The sequence below is a fragment of the Triturus cristatus genome, chromosome 7, assembly GCF_964204655.1.
Source record: "Triturus cristatus chromosome 7, aTriCri1.1, whole genome shotgun sequence".
Lineage (NCBI taxonomy): Eukaryota > Metazoa > Chordata > Amphibia > Caudata > Salamandridae > Triturus > Triturus cristatus.
The window spans coordinates 1,713,303,439-1,713,326,260 of record NC_140590.1 but is presented as its reverse complement, the minus strand read 5'-3'; the positions used below and the strand labels follow the sequence as shown (position 1 = coordinate 1,713,326,260).

At 43.3% G+C, this 22,822-nt stretch overlaps 1 pseudogene; it reads right to left on the bottom strand.

Moving 5' to 3' along the window:
- Positions 1–254: 254 nt before the first annotated feature.
- LOC146812854 (GDP-fucose transporter 1-like) lies at positions 255–12,561 on the bottom strand (annotated as a pseudogene).
- Between the last annotated feature and the right edge of the window lie 10,261 nt (positions 12,562–22,822).

Genomic DNA, 22,822 nt, shown 5'->3' with positions numbered 1-22,822 from the left:
ACCCAGTCGGGGGGCCATGCATGATTTTGACACACGCTGGAGGAAAACACACTCTGGGAAGAATAGCAAAATTATGTCCTAGGTACAATGCTACATCTTACAAAACGTTTTACATCTCTAGATAGTTCTGTTTGGTCTTCATAGCACTCTCTTGGAATCATCCTGCCCAAAGCACTTAAGTTACTAGGCAAATATTCGTGAGCAGTTCAGTATCAAGTGCAAATGGGGACTCCTCAAACCAGAGGAGCAGAAGTTTAAACGCCTGATTCACCACCCTCTACAACACTCTTTATGGTGGGTTTGTCTTGCACCTTTTTCATTTCCAGCCCCTTCACCCAAGTGTAGAAGAAAGAGCCACCAAGCACCATCATGTTACTTGCCCACCACAGACAGCTCTTGGTCTGTTCGTAGTGGAAGACAGCCAGCACTGTCGGGGCACAGGCCTTGGCCATTCCCGAGATGTTTTGGGTAAGGGGGCTGGTCTCCTTGATTTGAAGTCCCGTTACATAGCCAATGGCAAACCCCATAAAGCCACCAAAGGTCATCATGTCCCAGAAGTACACATCAGTCAATTTGTCAACATGGTATAATGTCTTGATCTCCCCGAACAGTAGCAGCAGTGGCAGGAAGAGGAAACATGCATTGTTGTAGTAGGTCAAGCGGCACACATTGTTGTCGCCTACTGGCAGGATCTTCTTGGTGTATAAGGTATTAAGGGAGACACAAAGGCTGGCCAGTACCCTGAAGACGATGCCAAGGCAGGATAGGGTACCTACTGCATCCTCCTGGTCTATGACTAGACAGAACCCATCTTGAATCACCACGCAATCAAGGAACGCGTTGAAGACAGTGCTGAGGCAGCGACCTACGAGAAGGCGATCCCCTGGTACTGTGGTAAATAATTTAATTACCGGTACTTAATTTGATGCGGAAAATCTATAATAATAGCTCAGTAAAATAAGAGGCAGAATCCGTGGTATTAGAGGTTCGGAACGGGCTTTATTCCAAAATCAATTCGAATTTGATGGACTCCATATTCCATCACCACGAAGGTTCAGGAAGTGAAGGACCATACTTTATTGACAAGTAATCATTTTTATACAATATGCATTACAGTGAAACAGATGCAGGAGGCGTGACAAAAGATAAAACATACATGCGTAATTGAAGTGGGTGTAACTAGGCGTAACTTAAAAAACGTCATCAGGTATGATGTCACAATAGGGTGGTTCCATGAAAGAATTTCGCAATGTCAGCAGAAATACTTGGCAGAGATGCGCGCGCAGCAGCATGACGTGTGATTGACGTGCAACTAGGGGGTGAAGGGGACTTGACATTTAGCTCTACATGTGGAGACAGAAGTCTGGGGTTATGTCAACCTAATCCCAAATCATATCTAACATCCTATGTTTAAAGAACTATGTTATCCAAAAAGGGAGGTCTCTTAGAATAGAATCTTATTCTATACTGACTATACTGACTGTTAGTGCGTGTACAAGCGTCTAAGTGTCTACACTAGATGCGAGGGCAGAAATCTTCCATAGTAACAGGGCTATGAATTACTTGCATAAAGACAGAGAAGCCGGGCCCTTTGCTCGGTAGCTGGAAGAATGTTTACTTAAACTACTAGACAGGAATGCATTGGGTAGGGAGCGGAGCAGATAATCTCGAAGGTGAAATACAGTTTTTGGCAGGCAACAGGCTGGAGTCAGGCACCGTTAGCCGCGCAGGGAGTAGGACAAAGTTCATGGATACAGATGCGAGCTCAGACTGGAGCTTTCAGAGGCAGAAGGCAGAAAAAGGCTTAATGGCAGAATCAGGGCCTACTCGCCTGGACTGTAAAAATGGGATAAATGAACCATATAAAGCCGGTGGCCTTTCATACTTAGAAATAGAATATCCGGCCCATTCATGGCGGATCTGAAAGAGAACATGTTGACGGTGGACGCACAAGTGTTTGCGTCTTCATAACTGGAACTGGAGGGAACATACATGTACTTGTGATTTATACATGAAACCGTTGGGGTCCAAGATAGGGGACATAACTGATCATAAAAATCCATATTTCCACATTCCCTCCTTGTCCCCTACTTGCCCGTTAAGAGATATCAATCTTCATCAATCCGTTGATCTGTTCATATAGCATCATTTGTTCTTCTTTTTTCTTCTGGGATGAATGAAATTTTGGTGGTGGAATACACGATGTGGCACACAGGCCGCAAATCGCTGGTCCACATTGTAGGCATAAGCAGCAACTGAATAGTATGAGAAAGCCAATACCTAGGAAGGATAGGACCCTCCATCCAAAGGTAGATAATACACTCCAAAACCAACCGGACCAAGTCCAGGTGCCTGGATTCTGGTGTATCTGGCTTACAATCTTATGAAGGCGAGTTATGGCTTTATATACAGATGGCGAATTTTCTGGTATGAAAATGCAACAGCTTGATCTGATGACCCTACAAGCTCCGCCCCTATCGGCCAGGATGACGTCAAGGACAAGACGATTTTGAAGCACAACAATCCGCATAGCAGACTGCTCTTCTGTTAAATTGCCTAAGGCGGAAATTGTTTCGTTCACTACTGCTTCAAGGGTTCTGGTTAATCTACGTATCAGCTTACTATTGGTAACTGTACCTATATAGGGAAAGAGACCTTTATTGAAATCTGTGTATTTTTCCCATGCTGTCTCAGTGTAATCGACTATTGGGAGATCTCTCCGTTCTCTATTGTGTACTAAATGAGTATTTCTGTGATAATCAGGAGGAGCTAGGAAAACAGGTGGCAAAAGGAATCCGATGTAACAGGTACCATCCCAATCTAGAGGCAAACGTATATATGCAGTCTGACCACATACGAAGTAGGAATGGCGAGAAGCTCTAAATGTAGACTTGCCTTGATCACTGAATTCTATTACAGTGGTGCATCTACTATGGCCCATATGTATGGAACCTTTCTTTCTTACACACAATTCACCCTTAACTGGAAATACTGACATAGCGGGCAAAATTGGTGCAGCTTCGGATTCAACATTCAGGATCATGAGATTAAGCGTGAAATTCCCTAATCCATATACTTCATTCTCTAGATCAGTTCCTGTTCTTTTGGGAAGTCCCTCCTTGTTAGGGTAGCAGACTTTGAGTAAAACTAGGTTCAGGTTTCCCCATACCCAATTGTCTTGATAAGTTATTGAGTTTGAATCTAAGGAATTAATTAAACTAAACCATGCTCCACAGGAGCCATTGTGTGTGAACGGATATGGAAAGAGAGGCAGAATTCCCTTATAGTTCTGATAGGGAGGGAGTCGGCCACATATCCAACAATTTGTAGCATTGCTAGCCTGATGGGAATGATGTAACATACTAATAAAAGTGTTATTGCGCAGCGCAAATCTATAGGACAACTCATGCGGGGGTAATTCGCTAAAAGAATGTTCAGTAGTAACATTGTAAACATGTTTAGAAATAGGATAATATATATGCAACAATATACTTGCAGCTATTATAAAAAAACTTAAGAAAAACAAAATTAATAACGTCACTGTGCAATGACTACGCAGTGATTTACAGTACGCATGTTGTTTCAGTCGCATCTTTCTGTTTCTTTCTCTATTCAGGTCTAAGGGATACATGTCAGAGACAAATTCGACCGATTCACCTTGGAGAGGACTTAAACAATCAAATTGCCTGACTTGTTAGACCGAAGTTTTAGTTTATATTGTTCTTTGTTATTCAGTTCAACCAAAGGAAGCTTTGAGTCAATCGGTGAAGACACGCGAGGTGTGTCATTTACATCGGACGGTAGTCCATGAAATTTCTTGATATGACTTGAATGTATCCAGCCTTTTCGACCTTCGATCTTCACGGCTGTCCTCATCGTTAACAGTACGAGTTGAGGCGATTTCCACCTAGGATCCAGCTGAGACTTCCGGTCAAAGTTCCTCACTAACACCAAGTCCCCTGGAATTACGTCATGGGGTTTCACCTCGGTGTTGTCGGGAAAGGCTGCAGCTACCTGTGAACGACAAGATTGAAGTGCAGACATCAAGGAAGCCAAGTAATCTGTCAGCATATTACAATCAACATCAGTTATTTTGCGTGGTATAGGCGTCCCCCACATATTTGGTGGTCTGCCCTGTTCGAGAGTGCGCTACCATTCTCATGTAAAAGAGTGCAACGGGTAAGGCTACTACCCAGTCGACACCTTTCTCTCTACATATTTTGGACAATCTAATTTTCAGAGTTTGATTATGTCGTTCCACGAGACCTGCTGCCTCGGGGTGTCGGACACAGTGAAATCTCCACTGATAGCCTAACAAAAGTGAAACGTGTTTCATTAGTTCGGATGAGAACGGCTGGCCGTTATCTGAGTAGACAACACGTGGTAAACCGTACCGTGGGAAGAATTCTCGAACCAACTGTTTGGCAGTAGTCGGGGCAGTGTAATCTGAAACCGGGTATGCCTCTGTCCAACGGGAAAGAGCACAGACAACTACAAGAACATATTTGAATCCTCGACATCGTTCCATCTGGATATAATCCATCTGGAGGACTTCAAAAGGGTGATCAGGAGGCTGAAATCCACCCTGTTCTACGGGAATGCTTTTACCTGGATTAAACTGACAACATATCATACAGGTACGAACTTTTTGTTTAGCTGCTGCTCGTAAATGTTTATTGAACCAAATGTGTTGAATGCTGTCTAGCATAGCTTTTTCTCCTAGGTGCGCTGGACTATGTACAGTATTAATGATAACTTGGACCATTGAATCAGGAAGGAACCATACAGATTTTTCCTTCGTCATCCATCCTTGATCCGTTTGGATCCCTCCTAATTCAGTCCATTTCTTTATTTCCTCTAGTGTAGCATGTGTCTGTATGTCAATTACGTCAAGAGCGGGATCCTTAACCATCATGCAATGTGTTGGTGTCGGGACTATTGTCTTTGTCATGTCAGATGTGTGAGTTTGAGCAGTCTGTTTAGCTGTTCTGTCAGCTAGATCATTGCCTTGGGAAATGATATCAGTAACTTTCGTATGAGCTTTACATTTCATAATTGATATTGCAGTGGGTAGATGTATGGCATCTAATAAGGCATGAATGAGGGGTCCGTGCTGAATGTGGGCACCGTGAGAAGTTAAATAACCTCTCTCTCGCCACAGCACGCCGAAGTCATGTACAACTCCGAATGCATAACGTGAATCAGTGTATATGTTGACGTTTTTATTTGTAGCTTGAATACAGGCTTGTGTCAGAGCGATGAGCTCTGCTGCTTGAGCTGACAAGGTATTTATGCAATTTGTTTCAATGACTTTAGTGTCTGTTGTGACTGCATACGCGGCCACTAACTCTCCTGTATTTGTTCTCATACATGAACCATCTACATACAACGTCAGGTCTGGATCTGACAAAGGGACGTCTGTCAAGTCTTGTCTGGGTTTCGTCGTGATAGTGATAACTTCAATACAATCATGTGCTAGTGGGTCTGTTCCGTTTACTGGTAACAGTGTGGCAGGATTCAATGTACTACAACGTCTGATTTCTATGTGTGGCTGAAACAATGTTAATTCGTAACCGGTGAGTCTTGCTATAGTCAAGTGTTGTGTTTGCGTTCGGTTCAAGAGAACCTCTACTGCGTGTGGTACTTGTACTGTCAATGGATGTCCTAACACTATGGCATCGCTTTGTCTGATTGCTAAAGCTGTTGCTGCCACTGATTTCAGGCACGCAGGCAGAGCCTGAGCTACGGGATCTAATGTACTAGAAAAATAAGCACATGGTTTGTGTGATCCTGCTTGTTCCTGTGTGAGTACTGACAAGGCAGTACCTTCGCGTTCTGTAACAAAGAGTGTAAACTGTTTATTGTAACATGGTGTTGCTAAAACAGGTGCTTGGCATAAAGCTTTCTTTAGGCTTTCAAAAGCTTGTGTATGTTCCTGAGTCCAAGGGAGAACAGTCGATGTGGCTGCCTCCTGTGTTGTCAACTGAATGAGTGGTTTTGCTAGAAATGCATACTGAGGGATCCACTGCCTACAGTATGAAGTGAGGCCTCTGAAAGCCCGTACCTCCTTTTGTGTCTTGGGTATTGGCATGTTAGCAATTAACTGGATGCGATCTGGTGTAAGCTGCCTTCCCTCCTTGGACAGCGAGTGCCCAAGGTAAATAACTCGCTGGACACAGAATTGCAGCTTAGAAGGGGACACCTTATGCCCCTTTTCGGCCAAAAATTGTAGAACCGTCAGTGAGGCTTTTTCACATTCATGTTCGCTTCTAGCGGTGATCAGCAGATCATCGACATATTGAAGCAGGGCAGTGTTGACTGGCATGTGGATACTGTCAAGTTCTCGTTTCAGTGCTTGGCTATAGATGCTGGGGCTTTCTGTGAATCCTTGAGGTGCGCGTGTGAATTTAAAGCTTCGTCCATTTAAACTAAATCCGAACAAGTATTGGCTTTCCGGATCTATTGGGACGCTGAAAAAGGCATTCTTGAGATCAATTACAGTAAAGAATGTTGCTTCGGAATCAATGGCTGTCAATAATGAAGAAATGTCTGGGACTACGGGGTATTGTGGTACAATACATTTATTTAATTCGCGCAGATCAATAACCAATCGATATACTGACGGGGCTTTTGGATCAGTTCGTTTAAGAATCGGAATTATCGGGGAATTACATACATTGGAGTCGGTTTCCACAACCACTCCTTGGGTAATAAGCTCGTCAATGATTTGCAGTAAAGCCACTACAGCATCTGGGGGTAACTTGTATTGTCGCATTCGTGGTAATACCACTCCTGTCTTTAGTGTGACTCGATATGGTGTAATGTTCATGCAACCAACATCTGTAGGGCCTTGTGCCCATAAACTTGTGGGTAAAGTCTGCAGTCGGTGATCCATGTCTCGGGACACGTAGTGCCCTTTGAAATCACGTAAAAACAATCTTACTCCTTCCGGAGAACAACATATTATAGCTCCTAGAGCTTTCAATGTTTTTATGCCTAACAGGTTTTCTGGACATGATTTAGTAAGCAATAAATCTGTAGTTCGTGTCAAGGGACCAATCGTAAGTGGAAGAGGCTGTGATACTTCGTTAATGATAGGTTTTCCTGAAAAGCCAAGGGAAATATTCTGTGAGCCTGAGAGGGGTGCCCCTGGAACTTCACTACGTTTTATGGTTGTTCGGCTTGCCCCTGTATCAAGTAAAAATTTTCTATCTTGGCCTAATAGTTCACTGTGTACATAAGGTCCTTCTTGATCTACAGGGACCTCGATAAGGGGTAAGCCAACTTCCCTCTCTAGGCTGTTTCATGAGTATCGTTGATAATCAGGATAGTCATACTGTGCGGTCTGGTACATCTGTTGTGTCGTTGTTTGTGTGGCAGCAATAGGCTGCGGTGGTGGAGCTGGCATAGACTGTTGCGGAGCTGGCATGGACTGTGCATGCTGCGGGGCTCCTTGTTGATTCTGATCCTGTCTAAGTGGCCGTGGTCTTTCTTTTGTATTACCTATGGCGATATTATGTTTTAAAACTGGACAATCGTGTACATAATGACCTGGCTGTTTACAATAGTTGCATGTCCCTTTTACAGGACCTGCTGAAACACTGGACTGTGTCATACCCTTTTTATGACCGTCAGCTGGAACTGTCTGGGAAACTAGCATTTTTATTTTCGTGTCTTTCATGCGTCTGTGTTCATGTTCTTGTTCCTCTCTAATTCTATTGTGATGGTACTGTAGCATTTGTAACATTTGTGACGGAGTGTTACCTTGCCATGTACTCTCGAATTTCAATACTCTATTCTTAACTTGAGGCAAGGAATTTTAAACTAATTTTGTCACAAACAGATGTGGATACGATTCACTACTTGCTTTTATTCCACTATTTATACCAAAACATTTTTCGAATCGGGCATAGAAATCACTAGTGTCTTCATCTTGCTTTTGTTTACAGGCTGAGATTGCACCCCAGTCTTCCTTTTTCGTAGTTAATAAACGTGGCAGTACCTGTACTAGTAAACCTGGTAGTGTTTTGGTCTTGTCCCCAAGCCCTGAACCTGGACCTCGAGCCTTTTCTTCGTTTTCTAATGCTGTCCAATCTATCTTTTGGTCTCCCACCTCCCAATCCTTTTCCTTGAGTTTTTCGTAAATGCCCGTAGGCATTAATACTTTCAATATTTTCATAATGTCGGGATAGGTATATTCTCCCATGAGCAACATGTCTTTAATTTCTCGGTGGAAACCCGCTGGGTCTTTATCATGACTGGGTACCACTTTCTTCATTTCTAATAGTTCTATTTTAGATATGGGTGTGTATACAAACACACGTTTAAACTGATTGTCATCACCTTTTATCGGGTGCACTTCGCGTAAGGGATTCTGTCTATCCATGTAATACGTCATTCTTTCCTTGATGGGCAGTGAGACATGTTCGGGGCATACAAAAAGAATGTACTGCTTTCGGGATTCTAGTATTTCTCTAATTAACTCAGTACCTGAACCTCTCCATTTATTCGTGAGTAATTCAGTCAATATATTAGGTAAGGGACCAGGATCGGAGTGTTGGCTTTTATATAATATAAGGAGTTGTTGAATCATATAGATACCAGTTAAACGCTGTTCATCTGGGGTGAGGTTCAAAAACGTGTGCGCTAGTGTATCATCACTATATTTTCCGGGACTATCAACCCAGTGAACGGCTGACCTGGCTAATTCTTGTTCGTCCATAGAATCGAGTATATGATAACCCCTTCGTTCTCGGAGTAATTTGTCAGCAGCTTGGAACGAATGCTCGGGGGACCTTATATTTATTATAGGGGTTTGGAAATTTCTGCTATTATCTGGACGTATCGGACGTATCAGGTCAGTAAAGCATCTAGTATTATTGCAAGATCTTCCTCTACCTACATAGGCCATGGTTTCTAACTGTCCTGCGGGCAGTTCTAATTCTTCCTCCTCCTCGGTTTGTTCAGGCTGGTCTACTGCTAATCTTTCTTCGTGTATTCGTTCTACTTCTTTGCGGATCTTTCGGCACATAGCTACTATACTTAATAGTCTATCATGTCTCCCCTCTGATATATTCCGACTCCATGTGGTAAGAATTCGCATTTCTTCCGGATTTACCCCTGGTCGGTCTTGATTTCTGATCACACAATTTATGAGGAATCGTAACAGTTCCCCCTGTATCTCCACTTTCTGGTATTCCATTGCTCGATTAATACTTTCAGAATCTCGCCCTGACTGGACAAAATGATATATATTTTCTAAATGTGTAGTCATTCCTGGTAGCCTCCCTAAATATATTGCAGCCCGTCGGATACGTAATGATGCCAGCAGCATTTCGTCCTCTTTGCCGGGAACAGGGTCGTATCTACAATCTACTAGAAGTTCCTTAAGCATGTCGGGAGTTACTAGTTTGGGCGTACGTTGGTGGGCTAATTCTTGAAACGAAAGTTTATTTACTCTGGGTGGCGTGGAAAAAATGTTTGATGCACTTCCTGTAGCCCCACCTGGGGTGCTGGAGGTGAAAGGATTCGTTGAACGTGATATAGCAACCATAGGTGTGGATACAGCTGTAGAAACAGATGTGCTTGCCGGAACTTGTGTCGGAGTTTGTTGTTGCGGAGGTACAGACGGGGGAGGGTCTTGGCGTTGAACCTCCTCGGCAGGCGGTCTATGTGGCGCAGTATTAGCATACTCGGGAGCTGCGTCGTCTAAATAAGAGGAAAGGAAAACATCTTCTGCGGTTCTGGGATGCCCTTTGGGATGTACTTTTATCGGAAACAATGGGGGTGGCAAGTCTTTTGGTATCTCCGGAGTAGCCTTAGGTAACCCTTCGGCCAGAAGAGGATACATACCATTCACAAGGGCATTTCTTTGTCTGTCTACTTGTTCTGTTTTTACTCTAGCACCTTCTTCAATTAATACATTTTCTCGGACTTTATTTGAGTTCTCCTTACTTTTCTCTTCCTGTCTGAGCGCTTTTTCTGTACGTCTATATGATTCTTTACGCCATAATTCAATGGCATCTTTCTGTGACTGTCTAGCTTTCTTTTTCCATAATTCTTCCTCTACTTTCATGATGCAATCTGCATCCCAGGTCCCAGCTGCGGGCCACCTCTGACTTTCGGGTAATTCCTTGGTGTAGTCTACCCATAAATCAAGAAATAATATGGCGTCTAGGCCATGTTTATGATACATAAAGTACCCTGGAGTGTCCCTAGGAGGAATGGGAACAGCTTCTTCGAGTACCCCTTTTCTAGTTTTGATCTGTCTTAATTTCGAAAAGAGCGGCATATTGAGAACTGATCTGATACCTAATTTTGAACACGTTTAATACAGCAAAACACAATAAGGAACAGTCATTCATACCACAATATGCAGAACGTATTTAAAACATTTAACATTTAACATTTAATGAACAATAATGATGGCCATTTTAGGGAACTAGTCACTAAGCATAATACTCGGCACTACCTAGGTAATTCTGAATTATATACTAGACATACTTGATATACTGCTAAACAGTACAGATACACTGCTGAAACAGTGCAGACCGGATTTGTGTACCCAAACCCGTCTTGACCGGCACAACCTATGTGCACGTCAGAACGCCTCCCCGGCAATGGTACTCACCGGGTAGCTCGGAACGGAAGGCCTCGGAACTGAACTGAACTGGACTTGAACCGGACTGGACTCGACTCGAAACTTCGGAACTTCGGACACTGGTGGGCCTCTGTATACCTCGGATCTTGCTCTCTCAGCTAGGCTCTGGTCGGGATACTTCGCACTTCTCACCGCCTCGTCTGGGTGTTGATCGCAGCCTCAGTTACCCCCGCTCGGCAGGAGGGAGATACAGGAAATCCTGTGGGTACGCGTTGTTGTCCGTCCAGCTGTGGCAGGAGACCGGGCCTGCAACGCACCTCCGGCGCGTGAGATGAGAAAGTGTCCCTGTTCGGGCGCCATATATGTGGTAAATAATTTAATTACCGGTACTTAATTTGATGCGGAAAATCTATAATAATAGCTCAGTAAAATAAGAGGCAGAATCCGTGGTATTAGAGGTTCGGAACGGGCTTTATTCCAAAATCAATTCGAATTTGATGGACTCCATATTCCATCACCACGAAGGTTCAGGAAGTGAAGGACCATACTTTATTGACAAGTAATCATTTTTATACAATATGCATTACAGTGAAACAGATGCAGGAGGCGTGACAAAAGATAAAACATACATGCGTAATTAAAGTGGGTGTAACTAGGCGTAACTTAAAAAACGTCATCAGGTATGATGTCACAATAGGGTGGTTCCATGAAAGAATTTCGCAATGTCAGCAGAAATACTTGGCAGAGATGCGCGCGCAGCAGCATGACGTGTGATTGACGTGCAACTAGGGGGTGAAGGGGACTTGACATTTAGCTCTACATGTGGAGACAGAAGTCTGGGGTTATGTCAACCTAATCCCAAATCATATCTAACATCCTATGTTTAAAGAACTATGTTATCCAAAAAGGGAGGTCTCTTAGAATAGAATCTTATTCTATACTGACTATACTGACTGTTAGTGCGTGTACAAGCGTCTAAGTGTCTACACTAGATGCGAGGGCAGAAATCTTCCATAGTAACAGGGCTATGAATTACTTGCATAAAGACAGAGAAGCCGGGCCCTTTGCTCGGTAGCTGGAAGAATGTTTACTTAAACTACTAGACAGGAATGCATTGGGTAGGGAGCGGAGCAGATAATCTCGAAGGTGAAATACAGTTTTTGGCAGGCAACAGGCTGGAGTCAGGCACCGTTAGCCGCGCAGGGAGTAGGACAAAGTTCATGGATACAGATGCGAGCTCAGACTGGAGCTTTCAGAGGCAGAAGGCCGAAAAAGTCTTAATGGCAGAATCAGGGCCTACTCGCCTGGACTGTAAAAATGGGATAAATGAACCATATAAAGCCGGTGGCCTTTCATACTTAGAAATAGAATATCCGGCCCATTCATGGCGGATCTGAAAGAGAACATGTTGACGGTGGACGCACAAGTGTTTGCGTCTTCATAACTGGAACTGGAGGGAACATACATGTACTTGTGATTTATACATGAAACCGTTGGGGTCCAAGATAGGGGACATAACTGATCATAAAAATCCATATTTCCACAGTACATAAGGCAGAGGTTGTTGAAGTTGATCATGTCGTTGAAGACCAGCGAGTGGGGAAGGATGCTGCGCAGCACCTTGAGATTGAAGCGCAGCGCTAGCACTGAGCGGTCCCCCCCTGCCAGAGGCTCCTTGCCAGGCTGATGCCCTTGCAGAGGAGCTTGGTGACCAGCCACTGGTAGAAGGTGACGAAGAGCAGCGCCCCCAGCTTCAGGGAGGGGCTGTCCAGCAGGTACTTGTTCAGGAAGACCATGGTGATGGAGGTGAACCATTAGAGGGAGACCACCAGAAAGATCTTCACAGCCCTGAGCAGGAAGATCTGCTTGGGGTTCTTGGCCTCGCCATAGGGCTGAAGCAGGGTGCCGTCGAGAGCTATCCTGAGGATACCAGACCTCTTCAGTTTCAGTGTCCTGCTCATGGCCGGGGGGGAAAGAAATAGAAAATGCAGTTAGGAGATGGACTGTAGCAGACACGGACACATTGGGTGGCGGGGGAGGAACAGGGCCACCTGCAGCAACACTAGAGGTTCACTGCTCAACCTGCTGCCCACTTCCACCCATCGCTCGAACTCACTTCACTGCACAGACCGCCTCCCTCCTCTGGCCCCATTTCAAAGCTACTAATTATATATAGGGACATAGCTATTTGAATGTACTCTTGGTACTGTCTTGCATGCAATGCATTATGGGTAGGGTGGATTTACCATATCTTCAAAGTTTATGATGCTCACTAGGGACCTCTAGGCTCAGCTTGCTATACTACACCTACCACATCTCACATTTATATTATAGTTTCTAGACATTTCTCTTCATCAGCTCCACATAGAGTACAACCTAATCCGGAAATAATATCATAACAAAGCTACTAATTGTAAATATGGACATAACTATTTGAATGTACTTGTGGAACTGTCTTGCATGCAATGCATTATGGGAGTACCATATGTGACCAAACGTTTGATGCTCACTAGGGATCTCTAGGAGCAGCTTTCGGTACTGCATCTAGACATGCAGTACTGGTGCTTTGCTCACCAGGGACCTCTAGTAGCAGCTTGTGGTACTGCAACTAGACAAGCAGTGCTGGTTCCTTGCTCACTTGGACCTCTAGGAGCAGCTTGTGGTACTGGCAGTGCTGGTGTCTTGCTCACTAGGGACCTTAGGAGCAGATTGCGGTACTGCACCTACCACATCTCACATTTATATTAGACTTTCTATACATTTCCCTTCATCAGCTCCACATAGAGTACAACATAATCCGTAATTAATGTAATAATTTTGTTGTCACATTTCACAGCTACTAATGTATATATGGACATAGCTATTTGAATGTACTCTTGGTACTGTCTTGCATGCGATGCATTGTGGGAGTACCATGTGACCAAAAGTTTATGATACTCACTATGGACCTCTAGGAGCAGCTTGCGGATCTTGCAGTGCTAGTACCTTGCTCAATAAGGACCTCTAAGAGCAGCTTGCGGGTCTGCACCTACCACATCTCACATTTATATTAGACCTTCTATAAATTTACCTTCATCGGCTACACATAGAGTACAAGCTAACGTAATCCAGAATTATTATATTTCTTTTGTCACATTTCAAAGTTACTAATTGTATATATGGACATATCTATTTGAATGTACTCGTGGTACTGTCTTGCATGCAATGCATTATGGGTAGGTTGGATTTATCAAATCTTTAAAGTTTATGATGCTCACTAGGAACCACTAGGAGCAGCTTGTGGTGCTGCACCTAGACAAGCAGTGCTGGTGCCTTGCTCACTAGCGACCTTTAGGAACAGCTTGTGGTACTGCACCTAGACTTGCAGTGCTGGTGCCTTGCTCACTGGGGAGCTCTAGGAGCAGCTGGCACTACTGCACTGAGGCATACAATGCTGGCTCCTGGCTCACTATGCAATCATTTGCAATGCACTAGGTCTCGCATTATTAAAAGTATGAGCTATTGGCGTTGCATTATTATTTGCAACACTAATACCTCAAACTATCAGTAATGCGAAACCTAATGCATTGTAAATGCTTGTTTAAAAACATTCTCAGGACAGCCGTCAACTCCCCGAGTCCTGCAATGGCCCACAACATTATTTTCATGTTGCGGCCAGCCAGTCCGGGCACTCGCTCCGAAAAAGCCATTTAAGTCAGTCAGAAGACTTGAAATTTCGAATTTCAGTCAAACAGCCCAGATACTTATACATTTTGTATCTTAATTTCTCAAACTACTGAATGGAACCACACAAATCACAAAAGTATGCTTTCCGGTAAAGACCTAGCATTCTGCCAAATGTAGAGTAATTCCATACAATCTGTAGCACAGTTGCATTTTGGGCCTCCCCATTTCCCAGCCCCCGCTTGAAGTACTGCCCCACAACTTCGGAGCTTCATTGGTTAAACCTTTTCTTGCAAAGTTTCAAGATTTGTCTAACAGTACCAACGTTATTGACAAAGCAAAACAATGCTCCTCCCATAGAATGGCTGTCCTAGCTTCAACACATATATGTGTGTGTGTGTATGTTGGTGTATATGTGCGTGTGTGTCGGTGCATGTGTGTGTGCATGTGTATATATGTGTGTGGGTATATATTAATCATAAAGGTAAATTTAAACATTTATATGGACAAATACTTACCAATGTATACTTATCTTCACTACATGTTTGTTGTCAACATCTAGGTTCTAATGCCAAGAGTTTTCATAATTTTTTTTTAGGGCCAGTGTTATACCATGAGTGGCCAAATGATAATTTATACTCATGTGCATACATTTACAAATACACAAATGCACACACATAAACTTTTGTTAAACTGTCTGCCCACCAGACTTGTACAGTTTGTATTTTTTGCTATTTCACTGACTGTGTCTCCACAGAGTGATGGTGAAAAGGTATGGAGGGGTGATTCAACACCCTAATGTACCATCCCTGGTTGGGTTCATCAGTGGCATAGCAGCAGTGCCCTATACCCAAATGCACAGTGGCATTTCAAAATCTTAGGGGTCCCTCTTGCAAGAAATGGAGAGGGCCCCACCCCCCCCCCAAATGCTCATTCCCTCACATTCACCATCCATCATGTAGAAGAACTTCAATTTTGCCTCCTGCATTCACAGTAGGAGTTTGAATGATACGTTTAGCATTAAAGAGAAAAAGTTATCCTTGTCGGACAAGCACGCTCTAGGTACATGCACACTCAAAACTGAGTCATGTTCATTTTTGGTATTATAATATTATTATTTTTATTAACAAAACTGAACATTAGGCGCTGAGTGAATGTTCCCCTTTATAATGCTTAAGTAAGGGGGTAGGTCTGCAAGGGACATTCAGTTGAAATGTAATCTAGCCATCAAAATGTGAAGATTAATGTTGTAAATGTGTGGAGCTCTCATTCTATGAGACTGGCAGTTCCCTTCTGATTAATACTTTATTCTGAATGCCCCAGCATAGTGTCAGTTTATCTGTGACTTAATGTGTGCCCCCTTCAAATTTACTTTTGTGGACACCACTGTGTCTGGCTAGTGTTATTTTAAATAACGTATATAATAAAAACACATAGAGAAAATAATGCATATTTATATGATGGCCCAGACAGGCAGGTGCAATTGCTGTATTGCGTCACTAACAGGTAGACTGGAATTATGCAATGCTGCGGCCGCATGATTGTACGCATTATTATAGATTTGCCACATTTGTTACATAACTCTTCAGCTGCTGCATAAGCTATCAACTTTAGCAAACAAATTGTTTCTAGCTCAAATGGGTCAAAAGTTACTACAATCTCAGCTACACGTGTGCAGCAAATGGCACTATGCAAACATTGGCTGGTCACCTTTCTGTTGTTTTTTTTAACTTTATTTCTATGGTCAACTGGTAGGAATGAGGTCAACCCTTTGCCCACACCGTGTTAACTTGTTTGAAAATGACAAAATAATGTAAACCTATCACAAAATGTGCTGCATTTTATCGCATAACTTGCTTTTTCTTGCCGTAAAATTTGGTCCTTCAATACTGCATAACCCCAAAACAAATTCAAATTACTTGTTGAGGGGTTTACATTCAGAGTAAGAAAGGCTGTTACTTTTCCAATGCATTTGTTTGGATTAAAATAAATCACATGTTCCTACAGAGCTCCTCCACTTAGTTTATTGCATATGCAGGGAACAGTATGCCTACATATAACTATGTTAAACATGACTACCAGGTGATAAGTCTGCTTATGTGTGACATTTCATTGGTTGCAGAAGGTAGTGTGACATTTTCTGTGCTCATGTGTGACACTTGGAGTGACACTTTGTGTTTGACTCGGGCATAATTTATATGCACACATATTTCCTGAGGCAAGTTCTAGGACCCTTTGTGTTCAGCCCACCCTAACTATGTCAGGAAATGTACCTTGCAATACAAATTGACTACATCCGGACCTCTCACAGTATTATGGTTCTCCTTTCAGTAATAATTCCTTTGCAGGCCTGCCATGCCCAGTACAATCATTTGCTTTGTCTCACAAACCCTTTGGCGCTGCTTTGGGATCACTCACTGCCTTGTTATAACATAACGTGCATTTGTAATGCGCACATTCAGCCCTGACGGGGCATCTTGGCGCAAATAATAGATGTTTATTGCTGCTCAACTCAATGGTACATATTTTATCGACCTCAAATGGATGAAAGGCTGAGTGGACCTGCCGGGATTTGAACCTGTGACCATGAAGTCAAACACATGCCCCTGCAGTGGATGCATTAGTCCACTGAGCCACCAGACCCGGTTATACATGAGGGAAGGATTTTATTTTGGAAAACTAAATTAACCAACGCTGCTGTACATTCCACTTACTGGAGCTGCCAGTATAAAAACACAAACATACCTTGTGGAAAAGGCTTCCACGCCCCACATGTGCACAAGAAATCATTCCCTAGGCCTCACACAGAGGCCTCTCATTTTTAGGTCTCGCGAGCCAAAGGCTCGAAGAGACATTTTATATGTGGGATTTTCAAAGTGCTACCCACAGTCTTTTGGCTGGCCTAAACCTTGAGTGCACGAGATCACATGCACGTGCACAGCTGCTCCTCTGCTCATTGCATTCCCCCCTCCCTTCTCACCCAGCCCTTTGATGCTCTGCTCCCATCTCCCTCCTCCCTGGGCGTGAAGGGAGACAGAGCCATCCTGCTTGATTAATGGCTTTTTTATTTTACTGCTTCAACAGAACCAGCAGGCCACCAGTCACCCACTTCAGCTCTGTCAGTGCCCCACGGACTTTCGGTTTATGCTGCTGAAAGAGCATACAGTGAAAAGACTATGTGCCAGCTGATACGTTAAGAGCGTCTCACTCTGGGGCTCTGTTCAGTAATGATGTAGCTTTAAATTAATGTCTGCCTCAATGAGTACTTAATAATGATGAAATACAAGTCAGATAAAAAAACTTCCGCATTTCGGTAGCAACATTATCTAAGAACACAGAAGATCGTATGGCCTGTGGAACAAAGTTGTTTTTGTGCGACTTCCTTGTTTAAAGCACATAGTCATGGGCTCTCAATCACATGCATGATCAAACAGGGACATGCAGCTGAAATGTGATAAAAAGTTCCACACAAATTTCACAAAAGAAAACCACAAGGCTTGCGTGCAGATCAAAGACAGTTTATATGCAGCCAAAAAGGATAGTGCTGATCTCAAGGCATATGACTAACTAATTGACTCACTCTCACTGACTCACTCTCTCTCTCATGACTCACTCTCACTGACTCACTCTCACTAATTGACTCACTCTCACAGACTCACTAATTGACTCACTCTCACAAACTCACTAATTGACACTCTCACTGACTCACTCTCTCTCTCTCACTAATTGACTCACTCTCACTGGCTCACTTGCTCACAAATTGACTCACTCTCACTGAGTCACTCTCTCACTAATTGACTCACTCTCACTGACTCTCTCTCTCTCTCATGACTCACTCTCACTTACTCTCTCTCTCATAACTCACTCTCACTGACTCAATCTCACTAATTAACTCGCTCTCACTGACTCACTCACTAATTGACTCACTCTCAATGACTCACTAATTGACTCACTCTCACTGACTCACTCACTCTCTCACTAATTGACTCACTCACTGGCTCACTCTCACTGACTTACTCTCACGGACTCACTAATTGACTCACTGAGTCACTCTCTCACTAATTGACTCACTCTCACTAATTGACTCACTCTCTCACTAATTGACCCACTCTCACTAATTGACTCACTCTCACTGACTTACTCTCACGGACTCACTAATTGACTCACTCTCACTGACACACTCACTAATTGACTCACTCTCACTGACACACTCACTAATTGACTCACTCTCAATGACTCACTAATTGACTCACTCTCACTGACACTCTCACTAATTGACTCACTCTCACTAATTGACTCACTCACTAATTGACTCACTCACTAATTGACTCACTCTCACTGACTCACTCTCTCTCTCATAACTCACTCTCACTGACTCACTCTCACTGACTCACTCGCTGATTGACTCACTCACTGAGTCACTCTCTCACTAATTGACTCACTCACACTGACTCACTCTCTCTCTCATGACTCACTCTCACTGACTCACTCACTAATTGACTCACTCACTGAGTCACTCTCTCACTAATTGACTCACTCTCTCACTAATTTCCACACTCTCACAGACTCACTCTCACACACTCACTCATTGGCTCACTCTCACTGGCTCACTCTCACTGGCTCACTAATTGACTCACTCACACTGACTCACTCTCTCTCTCATAACTCACTCTCACTGACTCACTATCACTAATTGACTCACTCTCACTGACTCACTGAGTCACTCTCACTAATCGACTCACTCTCTCACTAATTTCCACACTCTCACAGACTCACTCTCACAGACTCACTCTCACTCACTCATTGGCTCACTCTCACTGGCTCACTCTCACTGGCTCACTAATTGACTCACTCTCACTGGCTCACTCTCACTAATTGACTCAGTCTCACTGACTCACTCACTAATTGACTCACTCTCAATGACTCACTAATTGACTCACTGTCACTGAGTCACTCTCTTATGACTCACTCTCACTGACTCACTCTCACTAATTGACTTAGTCTCACTGACTCACTCACTAATTGACTCACTGTCAATGACTCACTAATTGACTCACTCACTGAGTCACTCTCTCTCACTAATTGACTCACTCTCACTGGCTCACTTGCTCACTAATTAACTCACTCTCACTGAGTCACTCTCTCACTAATTGACTCACTCTCACTGACTCACTCTCACTAATTGACTCCCTCTCACTGAGTCACTCTCTCACTAATTGACTCACTCTCACTGACTCACTCTCACTAATTGACTCACTCTCACTGAGTCACTCTCTCACTAATTGACTCACTCTCACTGACTCACTCACTAATTGACTCACTCTTACTGATTGACTCACTCTTACTGATTGACTCACTCACTAATTGACTCACTCTCACTGACTCACTCTCTCACTCATTGACTCACTCTCACTGACTCACTCTCACTCACTCATTGACTCACTCTCACTGGCTCACCATACCACAGGAATGTTCCACAGGCAAATATAAACTTTCTTTACAGTATTCTTGTTGCATCCTTTTGTAGTGTGATCGAAGTATACTACAGTTACACATATAAAGGAATCAAGGCCTAAAGCAAGTACATTAAAATGAAGTAAATATTGCCTACTTGACACTAGAGATGTGGGAAATAGTAACTGTGGTTAATTTATATACTCTATTCACATTAAGTGGCGATTAATGGTTACTTTAGTTACTCTTTTCCCTTGCTCCGTGCCATAAGCAGTGACTTGAAAAAAGACCACTTATGCCATAGGTTGACTCACTCATACTGACTCACTATCACTAATTGACTCACTCACTGACTCACTCACTGACTCACTCACTCACTGACTCACTCACTAATTGACTCACTCAGTCACTCTCTCACTAATTGACTCACTCTCTCTAATTGCCACACTCTCACTGACTCACTCTCACAGACTCACTAATTGACTCACTCACTAATTGACTCACTCACTAATTGACTCACTCACAGACTCACTAATTGACTCACTCACTAATTGACTCACTCACTAATTGCCTCACTCACTAATTGACTCACTCTCAATGACTCACTAATTGCCTCACTCTCACTGACACTCACTAATTGACTCACTCTCACTGACTCACTCACTAATTGACTCACTAATTGACTCACTCTCACTGACTCACTCACTAATTGACTCACTCTCACTGACTCACTCTCACTAATTGACTCACTCTCACTGACTCACTCTCACTAATTGACTCACTCTCACTGACTCACTCGCTGATTGACTCACTCAGAGTCACTCTCTCACTAATTGACTCACTCTCTCACTAATTTCCACACTCTCACAGACTCACTCTCACAGACTCACTCTCACTCACTCATTGCCTCACTCTCACTGGCTCACTCTCACTGGCTCACTAATTGACTCACTCACACTGACTCACTCTCTCTCTCATGACTCACTCTCACTGACTCACTATCACTAATTGACTCACTCTCACTGACTCACTCACTAATTGACTTACTCTCTCACTAATTTCCACACTCTCACAGACTCACTCTCACAGACTCACTCACTCATTGGCTCACTCTCACTGGCTCACTCTCACTGGCTCACTAATTGACTCACTCTCACTGGCTCACTCTCACTAATTGACTCAGTCTCACTGACTCACTCACTAATTGACTCACTCTCAATGACTCACTGAGTCACTCTCTCACTAATCGACTCACTCTCTCACTAATTTCCACACTCTCACAGACTCACTCTCACTCACTCATTGGCTCACTCTCACTGGCTCACTCTCACTGGCTCACTAATTGACTCACTCTCACTGGCTCACTCTCACTAATTGACTCAGTCTCACTGACTCACTCACTAATTGACTCACTCTCAATGACTCACTAATTGACTCACTCACTGAGTCACTCTCTCTCACTAATTGACTCACTCTCACTGGCTCACTTGCTCACTAATTAACTCACTCTCACTGAGTCACTCTCTCACTAATTAACTCACTCTCACTGAGTCACTCTCTCACTAATTGACTCACTCTCACTGAGTCACTCTCTCACTAATTGACTCACTCTCACTAATTGACTCACTCTCACTAATTGACTCACTCTCACTGACTCACTCTCACTGACTCACTCTTACTGACTCACTCTCACTGACTCACTCTCACTGACTCACTCTCACTGACTCACTCTCACTGACTCACTAATTGACTCACTAATTGACTCACTCTCACTGACTCACTCACTAATTGACTCACTAATTGACTCTCACTGACTCACTCTCACTAATTGACTCACTCTCACTGAGTCGCTCTCTCACTAATTGACTCACTCTCACTGACTCACTCTCTCTCTCATAACTCACTCTCACTGACTCACTCTCACTAATTGACTCACTCTCACTGACTCACTCACTGAGTCACTCTCTCACTAATTGACTCACTCACACTGACTCACTCTCTCTCTCATGACTCACTCTCACTGACTCACTCACTAATTGACTCACTCACAGAGTCACTCTCTCACTAATTGACTCACTCTCTCACTAATTTCCACACTCTCACAGACTCACTCTCACTCACTCATTGGCTCACTCTCACTGGCTCACTCTCACTGGCTCACTAATTGACTCACTCTCACTGGCTCACTCTCACTAATTGACTCAGTCTCACTGACTCACTCACTAATTGACTCACTCTCAATGACTCACTAATTGACTCACTGTCACTGAGTCACTCTCTCTCTTATGACTCACTCTCACTGACTCACTCTCACTAATTGACTTAGTCTCACTGACTCACTCACTAATTAACTCACTGTCAATGACTCACTAATTGACTCACTCACCGAGTCACTCTCTCTCACTAATTGACTCACTCTCACTGGCTCACTTGCTCACTAATTAACTCACTCTCACTGAGTCACTCTCTCACTAATTGACTCACTCTCACTGACACTCTCACTAATTGACTCCCTCTCACTGAGTCACTCTCTCACTAATTGACTCACTCTCACTGACTCACTCTCACTAATTGACTCACTCTCACTGAGTCACTCTCTCACTAATTGACTCACTCTCACTGACTCACTCACTAATTGACTCACTCTTACTGATTGACTCACTCTTACTGGTTGACTCACTCACTAATTGACTCACTCTCACTGACTCACACTCTCACTCATTGACTCACTCTCACTGACTCACTCTCACTCACTCATTGACTCACTCTCACTGGCTCACCATACCACAGGAATGTTCCACAGGCAAATATAAACTTTCTTTACAGTATTCTTGTTGCATCCTTTTGTAGTGTGATCGAAGTATACTACAGTTACACATATAAAGGAATCAAGGCCGAAAGCAAGTACATTAAAATGAAGTAAATATTGCCTACTTGACACTAGAGATGTGGGAAATAGTAACTGTGGTTAATTTATATAATCTATTCACATTAAGTGGCGATTAATGGTTACTTTAGTTACTCTTTTCCCTTGCTCCGTGCCATAAGCAGTGACTTGAAAAAAAGACCACTTATGCCATAGGTTGGCTCACTCACACTGACTCA